Source organism: Oryctolagus cuniculus, chromosome 7 (assembly GCF_051225735.1).
Source record: "Oryctolagus cuniculus isolate XC-2025 breed Fujian yellow rabbit chromosome 7, ASM5122573v1, whole genome shotgun sequence".
NCBI classification, from domain to species: Eukaryota; Metazoa; Chordata; class Mammalia; order Lagomorpha; family Leporidae; genus Oryctolagus; species Oryctolagus cuniculus.
The window spans coordinates 64736929-64748189 of NC_142873.1; the positions used below are offsets into that span (position 1 = coordinate 64736929).

An 11261-nucleotide genomic window follows, 5' to 3' on the forward strand; every position below is an offset into this window, starting at 1 on the left:
TTGTGTTGACACTTGGTGAAGTCCTTTGAAATGTCGCTAGCTAATTCAAAAGTTGAGGAATTTTCAACTACAATTTTATTAAATAGATTGTCAATGTCATTTTCCCTCTTGTCTCCTTAAGAAATCCCTATCATATGAATATTTGTTCATCTAATTGTATTCCTTATATCTGATAGCCTTTATTCATTCTTTTTAGTTTTTTCAGAGATTTATTTTATTTATATGAAAGGCTGAATTACAGAGAAAGTCAGAGGGTGGGGAGTTCCTTCCATTTGCTGGTTCACTCTCCAAATGGCTACAATGGCTGGGGCTGGGCCAGGACAAAGCAGCAGCCTAGAACTCCACCCGGGTTCTCCCATGTGTGTATGGGGCCCAAGCACTTGGGCCATCCTCTGCTGCTTTCCCAAGCATATTAACAGGGAGTTGGATTAGAAGTGGAGCAGCCAGGACTCTAACTGGCACCCATATAGGATGCCAGCATTGCAGGCAGAGGTTTAGCTTACTACACCATAACACCAGTCCCTGACTGTTCTATTTCAAAAGTTTTATCCTCAAAATCAGAAATTCTTTCTTTTGCTTGGTTTATTATATTTTTAAAGATGTATATTGTATTTTTTATTTTGTTGATTGATGTTTTCAACTTCAAAATTTCTCATTGATTTTTTATTATGGTTTCTTTCCCATTGTGTGGAATTTCTCATTTACATATGTATTTCTCCTACAGTTTCTTGAAGTTATCTATCTCTATTCTCTCTTGCATTTCACTGAGTTTCCTTAAAAGCATTGTTTTGAATACTTTCCCAAGATTTTCAGTTTCCTTCTAATCAGTATGTGTTCCTGGAGAACTATTTTGTTCTTTTTTTTAGAAAATTTTATTTAATAAATATAAATTTTAAATGTACAAATTTTGGATTATAGCAGTTCCCCCCCCCCATAACCACCCTCCCATCTGCAAACCATCCCATCTCCTACTCCCTCTCCCATCCCATTCTTCATTAAGATTCATTTAATAATTGATAGAATTAAAAAGGCGAGAACTATTTTGTTCTTTTGAAAGTGTCATGCTGCCTTTCTTCTTGTTTCCGTTGGCCTTATATTTTTGCCTGTAAGTCTGATGTTCAGTTTTTTATGGAGTAGATGTTTCCAGAAAAGAACTTTGTTTCAGATGGAATGTGGAGTGTCAGTTGGTCAGAAGCTTTGGCTTTGACTCTAGATGAACTTAGAAATATAACCTCTGATTATCTCTTCAGTTATAATCCATTTCAGCAGTGTCTGTGAAAGCCACAGTTGTCTAGTCTGCAGCAGCTCAAGAAGGTAGAAGTATGAGTTTTCAGTGAGTCTGTGGGCTTCCAAAAGTGAGAGTCTTCATGTACCAGGTAGGTGTCAATCACAATTTGCCACCAGCTGATTTCCTCATGTTGTGGGACAGAGAAGGGTTGTCTCCTTGTTCTGTCAGTCAAATTTGAATAGTGCTGGTGGTATGGGGCATACATAGCTGTAGTCCTTGAACTGTGTGATATGGAAAGGACCTTCCCCAAGTCCTACAGACTGAGTGTGAGTGATGCTGATGCCCACAGAACAAAACCCCCAGTGTCAGCACTAGAGGATGTGAAGGAGACTTTCTCCTAGTCCCACAGTCTGAATATGGGTTAAGTTAAGATTCTGTACTCACAGGCACAGGTTTCGAGCAGTGAAATGCTGATAAGGTCTTACAGAGTGAACTTAATTTACTTTGTGGAATGTGGCTCCAATATATCTAGCCTCAGAAATGCAGGTATTCCTTGCCCAAGTCACACAGGGGGATCTTAGGTTATCCTGCACTAGCAGATATAGGCCTGGCAAAATGGGGTGCAGTTAGGCCTGCTGCTGTCACCATAGTGTAAGTGCAGGTACTGTTGGCCATATAGAACAAATAGCACAGACTCAGAGCCTCAGGATATGGTGGCTTCTTATTGAAGTCACTCAGGATGAATTCAGGTGACTGAAATAAAGGTCTATCAGACAGAATCTCAGATCCTAGGACTCAGAGGAAACCTTGTCCAGGTCCCACGGGGTAATTGCAGATTTTTCTGGAGATTGTGCAACAGAAAGAGCAGGCCTGGAGCAGAGGAATGCTTCTCCAGATCCCACACGGAAACTCAAGTGTCCCGGCTGCTTATGGCTCCAAGAGTCACAGTCCCAGAGCTGCAGAATGTGGTGGGATCCTTAACCAGTTCCCACAAAGTGATTCAAGGAATGCTGTAGATTGTGGACAGGGAGCTGCCATCCTGAAGCAGAAAAATGCTGATGAGGCTGACCAGATATGACCAGTGAGTTTGAGTTGCTCCAGGGACTGTAGCACCAGCACCTACAGTTCCAGAGATTCAGGACACAGAAGGGAATAACACAAGTTTCCCCAGGCATGCAAATGTGACTCTGGGTCCTGTCCCACAGACAATCAGAACATAATGCTAAGAGGTGAATAAGGGACTTCCTTAGGTTTGAACCTCATGGCTGCTACTGTCACTGAACCCCAAGAAGCAGAGGGTAATCTCCCTAGATCATGCACAGCGAGCAAGTGTGGTCCCAGCAACCTCACAGTTGCAGGAGCACTATGGCTTCAGGGGCTTCTAGTGGTGATGTGGGCTACTTGATGTTCCCAAATAGAGTCAAGCAGTGTGTATGCCACAAGAACTAGGATCCAGGGCTTTGTAAGGGAGGCAATAGGTGTTCTCTTTTTGGAAGAAAGCAGTTTTCTGGACCCCCAGCCAACTTTCTAGTCTGCATGTAGAGCCAGTGGTGACTAGGAATTTTCCTGTAGTTGGGGCTGCCAGTCTACACTTTTGTAGAGTTGCTGAGCTTTCCCACTTACCTTATCATAGCAAGATATAATCCCCAAACAGGGAACTGGGGTAAGGAATCTGAAATGCTCTGCTCTTCTCATTGTGCCTGCTCTCTGAGTTTCTGTGCTATTTATGATTCCATCACTTCTTTACTGAGATTTTTCCTGAGTCAGTCTCCTGAAAATGGCTTCCTTTCTCTATTGCTCTTGTTCCTCTCTATGGCAGAGGTATTCGAGGGTGTCTCTATTCAGTCATTTTTGGGTCTGTCAGCTGACAAATCCATTAACATTTTCTGTAGATCAAAAAGTAGATTTTGGTAATTTCATGGAGTTCATTCATGTAGTTCAAATTAATATTATTCTGGATTACTTAAAATATTTACAAGCAAGTTTTTTCCTTGTATATTTGAATTTACAACATAAAACAACTACATCAGTAAATCTTTTGTTAAAGTTACCCACTTTTAAAAAAAGAACCCATAATACACAAATACTTATAATATTGCATTACCATTTATATCTTGAGTGTTCTGTATAAATTCCTGCTTGTACTTCTCAGTGTACAGTGTGATCATCATTTTCTCTAGTGTTTTTGACTTTGCTGCATCTGTCAATGGTATCTTGAAATCCAGGCTTGGAACCTCAGTCGGACCTGACACCTTCTTTATTGCATGTCGTAGAATGATTATTCCTTTGATTATTCTCACACCTCATTTTTCCTTCCATAGGCATTAAGCTAATTCAAAATCTTTCAAGTTCATGCATGGATTTTTGTAATAGTTGTTCAAATAGACTTTCTTTCATCTGGGTTTTTTAATATTCCCATGTGCTACATGCATTAGTTACTTGCATATAAGCTTTTTTTTCTTTCTTTATTTATTTGACAGATAGAGTTAGACAGTGAGGGAGAGAGACAGAGAGAAAGGTCTTCCTTCTGTTGGTTCACCCCTCAAATGGCCACTACAGCTGGAGCTACGCTGATCCAAAGCCAGGAGCCAGGTACTTCTTCCTGCTCTCCCACCTGGGTGCAGGCGCCTAAGCACTTGGGCCATCCTCCATTGCCTTCCCGGGCCACAGCAGAGAGCTGGACTGGAAGAGAAGCAACAGGGACTAGAACCTAGCGCCCATATGGGATGCCAGCGCCGCAGGTGGAGGATTAACCAAGTGAGCCACTGCGCCGGCCCTGCTTATAAGCTTTTAATAGCTTTTTACTTAATTTGTGTGCAAATTTCATAAGTATACAGATAATACCCTGTGTTTTCTCATCAAAATTTATGGAAAAATCTTATTTCCTTTAGTCAGCTAAGAATAAGAGAGGATTTTTTGTTGTTTAATTAGGTCTATATGCAAGATTCCTAGAGCTGCATCATACTTAATGATGGAAGATTATCTCCTCTTACATCAAGAAAAAGGCAGGGGTATTCACTCTTAGCATTCCTACTTAATATAATTAGAATGCTTCACCAGTGCAATAAGACAAGAAAAGGAAACAAAAAAAATACAGATTATATAAGAACAAATTATATTTTCTTATTAGCTGATAAAATGATTATTTATATAAAAATTCAAGGAATCTACAAAAATAAAATCCAGAGCTAGGCATTTGATCTGTAGTTAGCATGCCTTCATCCTCTATCAGTGTGCCTGGGTTCAACTCCCAGCTCTGCTGGTAATTCCAGCTTCCTGCTAATGTGATCCGTGGGAGATAACAAGTAATGGCTCAAGTGGTTGGGTCTCTGTCACCCATATGAGAGATCTAGGTAGTTCCCTGCTCCATGCTTCTGCCTGGTCCAACCTCAGTTATTACGGGCACTTAGAGAGTGAATCATCAGATTGCTCTGTCTCTCTCTGTCTCTCTCTCTCTGTCTCTCTCTCTTTCTCCTAGTACTAGTAAACCAGTAAGTATAAGTGAATTTAGCAAGGTTATATCCTATAAGATCAACATATGATCACCACCCATACTCCAAAACGAAATACTTGGTTGTAAGATTAACAAAACATGCATAGGATTTTCATGCTGACTACAAAAATTATGGTAAGAGACAGAAAAGAAGAGCTAAATAAATGAAGAGACATACTGTGTTCATGGATTAAATGACAACATAATAAAAATGTAAAATTTCCCCAAACTGACCTATGATCGCTTTTAAGTATAATACATTTTAATGCTGTTTCTATCAATATATCAGCAAGATTTTTTATAGACATAGGGAATTGTGTTCTGAAATGAAGAGTTAAAGCTTTTTGAAACAGAAAGATATCCAGAGAAATCATTTTACACAACTATAAGAGCTATTAAATAGCTATAATAATCAATGGGTAGAAGGAGGAAAAATAAATCAATTTAATGAAATTGAGAACATAGAAATAATCCCACATCTGTCTGGAAAAATTACTTTTGACAATAACAAAAGCAATGAAATAGAAAAAAGATATTCTTTTTTCAACAAATGCTGCTGGATTAACTTGACAATTATAGAATAAATAATATAGAATGGGTCCCAAACATCACTGAAAACTAATAAAAAATGGATTTAAACAGAAATTTTGCAGCCATGAGGCTTGTATGAAAAAAAAAGGACAAAAGTTTGGGGACCAGGAACTTGGTGAACACTTTTTGTATGTGAAACAAAAAGCATGATCCACACAAGAAGAAAATTCAGTAAATTGTACCCCAAAAAGTAAAAACCTTTCCTTTGTGAAACACCATATTGAGGTGAGAAGATTAGCTATAGACTGTGAGATAATATTTGCCAAAAATATTTATGACAAAGGATTTATATTTTGAATTCATAAAGAATTGTGAAAACTCAACGTTAAGTAAACAAACAATCCAAATAGAAAATGAACAAAAACAGCTACTTCACCAAAGAGGACAAACAGATGGAAATGTATTCAACATCACTGGTGATCAGGAAAATGAAAATTAAAATCACAGTAAAATATCACTACACCATTATTCCAAAATTAAGCTGTAAATCTGACAATTGCAAATGCTGAATAGGAGGCAAATAATTTTAAACTTTTATGTATTACTGGTGAAAAAGTATAATTTTACAGCCAAATTGGGTGTGGTCATAACTATGAAAGTTAATAAAAGGGATTTCTTTATGCTTATTGAACAGTTTTAGCATGGTACTGCTTATATGAGTCTACACATATGACAAAATTGCACAGAAGTATGCATACACACAAATGTACACATATACACACAAATACAAATGAGCACATGCAAAAGTAGGAAAGTCTTGAACATGGGTTGTACCAATGTCAATTTACTGGATTTGTTATACTACAGCTGTGTAAGAAGTGACTTTGGAGAGAAACCGAGTAAGGTGTACATGGAACCTCTCTATTTTTGTCACATTCTGTGAATCTATAATAATTTATAAAGATAAATTTAAAAAAAAATCTTTCCCACTATTGTCCATTACAAATCTGTATTATAAAACTGAGTTTGTTGTTTTCTCAGGGTACATCCTTACTACAAAATAGAATATGGAGCAAGAGGGAATATTACCAAAAATAAAGAAGTGGCATTGGATGTAATTACTAGATCTTTCCCCCACTTGAACTCTTGATTTTTGAATGGGTTGAAAATAATATCCATACTTTCGAAAGACTTAGCAAAAAATAAATGAATATACCCAGCTTGATTGTTATAGTATTTTACATAAATCTACTTCTCCTATATTCCATCATTCTTTCTTCCATCCAAATGTTTGCTTTCCTTCCACATTTATTTTATATATACAAACATATTGTGGACTAGGGAATCTGGAGTTTTAAAATCTCCATATTCCTCATAAATCTTAGTACCTGCATGGGAAGAGAAAATAGGTCAATAATTCTATGTGCCAAGTGCTTTATGAGCTAAAGTAAATAAAAAGTGATACATGTTATTTTTCCTTAAGGTGATTTAACTTTATTTAGATACACAGGGTACTACTAAGAAAATAACAACAGACTGATATGGATGAGAGGACTTCTGAAAGAGAAGAGATATTTAGATATATTTTTATTAATGTATCAACTTGGAATGAGGTAGGTGTGATTCCTTAGGATGATGGTTTTACATTGTGGTCCCTCTATAAACAGCATACCTATAATTTAGAAATTTTCTAGAAATTAAATTCTTGAGTGTCATTATCCCGAGGGAAAATTTTGTTTGATTCTTAAATGGATGATTACACAAACATATCATGAATATTAGAAAAGATTTGTAAGTCACATGTTTCAGCTTCCTGATATCAGGACAGGATGTTACAAAAAGGGCTTGAAAAATAGGAAGTAAAAGGAGACTGGTTTGAGTGTTATTACAGTGGGAGGGTTGCACGCACTTAACTTCCCACAGTGCCAAAGGACAGATGTTCAAGCGTTCTGTTCAGCTTGCCCAGATGTGTTCCAGAAGAGTTAAAATGAATGATGAGGCTTCCAAGGTGTCTTGAGGGAAACATCAAAAACAGATGACTCTTAATCCTTTGTGCCACACACCAGACCAACTGAATCAGAAACTGTTGGGATATGGTCCAGCAATCTGTACTTTAACAGGCCTTCTAGTCAATTGTAATATATTGTTGGGCATGAGAACTATCCCTTAGTAAAAGGTTATCCGGAGAATGAGAGCTTATAGCGCACATAGACTGGGAAGGTGTTGCTGAGATTTGGAAGCAGAAAATGGAGAGAGAAATTTATCTAAACTTCCCAAGAATAGAAAAGATTTTAAATCTGATGATAGGTTTGAAAGTGAACAAAATTAAGTTTAATACTAGTAAATGTTATGGAATCATCAAAGATCATGAAATATTATATTTGAGAAAGTGTATTTTCATTGTAAAATAGTTCTCTTTATTATAAAAAATCTCTAAATTATCTGATAAGTACAAAAGAAAGTTAATATACTTTAAGTTGAAATGTCACTGACAATGTACTCATGATAGAGCTAATGAAATATGATTAGAATTGGAAGCAATTTATAATTCATGTGAGTTTTTTAGTGTAACCAGAAACTTCAACAGACATGAAAGCATATATGTTTGTGCATGCATATAAAGATTTAGCCATAACTTCTATGACTTGTTTGGGGTTATTTTTTAAGAGGTTTATTTATTTATTTGAAAGGCAGAGTTACAGAGAGGCAGATTCAGAGGTGGGGGGAGAGAGAGAGAGAGAGAGAGAGAGAGAGGAAGTCTTCAATCCACTGGTTCACTCCCTAAATGGCTAAAACAGCCAGAGCTGTGCAGATCCAAAGGCAGGAATAAGGAGCTTCTTCTGGGTCTCCCACACAGGTACAGGGACCCAAGCACTTCTACTGCTTTCTCAGGCCATAGCAGAGACCTTGATTGGAAGTGGAGCAGCCGGAAGTTGAACTGGCGCATATATGGGATTTGGACCTGCAGGCGATGGCTTTATCCAGCACCAGCCCTGGGGCTATTCTAAAGATCATTTCAAATCATGGGTCATTGGCTTTCAATGAAAATTAGCTATCAGAAATGAAAGGAACTTAGTGTCAAATACTAATATTTTGTTTTCTTGAGATGTTATTGATTTGGAATAATATTCATGTAATCATTCAGCAAACATTTCTTGAGGCTCTATCACAAGTCAAAGTAATGTTCACAGCACTAGCAATAAAAGGTGAAATTTCTTCATATGATTTCCAAGAAATTGTGACCAAATAATGATGTTCAGCTCATTCATAAGTTAGATAAGAAAACTCATGTCTACAAGGATGAAATAATTTGGTTAGGTATAACCAAATAAATTCACAGTGATTTGGGATAAAACAAAAGATAGTTTAAGGTTTGCGGTAAGAAGCAAAGACAGGTAAAATTTAAGGATAGCACAATTAAACTCTTAAAATATTCCAGCCAAGCAAATTACTTCCGTAAGTTTACTCCATGAGTTGGCTTTGTAATCTGCTATTTGTGTTCTGTCTTGCTGCATTGCACTACTGATTAGTTTATGGTAGAGCTGAGTCAACACCACTCTGGTCTCCCTTCTCTGTGTCTTTCCTTATATACTACCAGTCAGGCAACTCATCAGTTGTGAACAACATTTTGGAGTGATTTCTGCTTCTATCTTTACTGTTTCCATTAGTCTTTTAAAAATTTTTATTTAAGTTATAAAGGTTTCGTGTATTTCATACACAGATTTAGGAACATTACTGACACTACCCCTCCTTCCCTCTCTGCCTCCTACTGAAGTGCCAACCCTTCCTCTTCCTCCCTCTCACATTTTTTTTTTCAGTTTTTGCTAGCTCAGCAGTTAAAGGGAAGTAGATGATCTTAAAGTTCATCTAAGACTTTATAAAATGCACAAGGATGAGATTGAATCAATGCAGGCTAAAGGTTCCCTCTAGAGACAGAAAAGAGAATGTAAACATATGTAATGATTTATTTATTGGCCAATGATTTTTGGATCAACTGTGACTAATGTTAAAATTTGTAAAAGGCAAATGATGTATGTGCAGGTATTTATTCTGTCATTTCTGCATCCTTCCGTAGGCATGTTATGCCTCATGGAAATAAGATTCCATGATTTGTTTGTAAATGTACATGAGGAATCTATGTTACTTTACATCCAGCTGCACACCTGAAAAATGCATTTACTAGTGTTATACAAATGAAGTAATATTTAAAACCCCTTGAAGCTTCCTATATAAGTAAAGTTAAATAATCTTATCATAAAATTTATTAAACATGGAATCTGCTTAAAATATGCCATACACATAGATTGATGGACTCCAGAATGGTCACATTATGGCAATTTATAGATCTCTATAATTCTATCTCTTCACTGATGCTGGATATGCCCCCTTGATGAATTAAAGAAAAATCCACGGGAATGATATTTTCAAAAATGCAGATGTCTTCTTCTAAGGTGTAGCTTTATTTTAAAACATGCTGTAGTGTTTCTATTATCAATTTCTTGAGAATTAGAATATTGCATTCTTTTACAATTTCTTATTTTTAGATTCTTTTCAATTTGGAATCAGCTGTTGCAAAAGGTGAAAATGTTCAAGGAATGTGATAAAGACAATTTTATTTCATTTACCACTAGAATTCTGACAGTTGATATTAAGGTGAGCTGAAATTGATGATGTCTATTCACAACAGCTGTGCTTACACTGCGTAGGAGTCGGAACTAAGGGTAAACTGTGAAGCTCAGGTACACTGCTGAAAGCATGGTTGGAGGTGAAAAAAGAGTCTAAATGATTAAGTCAAATCTCTCTATTTCATTGTAATTATAGCTGCCTGCTAATCGTAAAAAAAAAAACCCTCTTTATATTTTGCCATATAAGTAAAAGTCCCATTACCTCGAGTTAGGTAGCCCTAAGGAATAAACAATAGCAGAATCTGGATCAAGTTTAGGATGTCAATATATAAATTCAAAAAAAAGGAAGATGATACACAATGTTGATGGTAGTATTTGCCATCAGATCTGTCTACACATGCATTAGGATAGGGAATCCTTAAAAATGCCAAGCCAACAACTACAATTATAAGATTGACATCAATTATTATTAAGGAGAGGAAGGAACTAAATTTTTTACTCTGCTTTTAGGACTGTAATTTGTTACAAGTGCATTGGAAAAAGGTCCATACCTATTAAAGATGAACATATACATGCACTACAAACATAATTCCATTCCCAATCAGCAAAGTGCGTTCACCAAAAGACAGGTATAGGAGTATTCACATTATTGCAACCTGTAATAACTGAAAATTTAAAGCAACAGTAGAATAGATAAATAATCTAAAGTATATTTATATTAACACAGTGGGATATTACAAAGCAATGGAAATGAGCAAACTACTGCTACATATAACAAAGATAATTCCCACAAATATGATGGAAAGTTAAAGAAACCAGATACAAAAGGTACATATTGCATTTATTAGTTTTCTATTTCTGTATAAAAATGGTCCCCAATTTAGTATCTGAAAAAAAAAAAAAAAACCACGCATACCTTTATTATCGTATAGTTTCCATGCCTCAGGAGTCCAGGAACAGGTTTCCAGGTCCTATGCTCTGGGGACCATCCAGTTGAAATGGAACAGGCTGTGGCTATAATCTCATCTGAAGCTTGGGGTCTTCTTCAAAATTCATTTAGATTTTTGACAAAACTGTCTCTTGAAATGAAAGAGTTGTTTGTAAGCTCTCAGCTCCCAGAATGCGCCTGCCCATCCTAAACTCAAACTCTGGCATCACACGGCAGTCTGTTGCTCCAGGAGCACTCTTTGTCTCTCTCTGTGGAAAGGCCCAGTTACTCTTAAAGGCCTTTCTTGATCTGCATAGTCAGAATGAAACACATCAAACACTGCAAAAAGCAACCAAGGAAGCAAGCAAAAATAAACAAAAACCTATTATGCCACAATGTAAATTCAGACAAGTAAATTGATAATTAATTTTCAGCCTGCGTGCAAGCTTTCCTACA

At 36.6% G+C, this 11261-nt stretch overlaps 1 long non-coding RNA gene across 1 annotated transcript in view; it reads right to left on the reverse strand.

Moving 5' to 3' along the window:
- The window catches only part of LOC149125599 (uncharacterized), a 98713-nt gene extending 87691 nt beyond the window's left edge, over positions 1–11022 (reverse strand). The window contains exon 1 of the long non-coding RNA XR_016211445.1: positions 10794–11022. This is a non-coding gene — a long non-coding RNA (uncharacterized LOC149125599). The remainder of the gene's footprint in view (positions 1–10793) is intronic.
- Between the last annotated feature and the right edge of the window lie 239 nt (positions 11023–11261).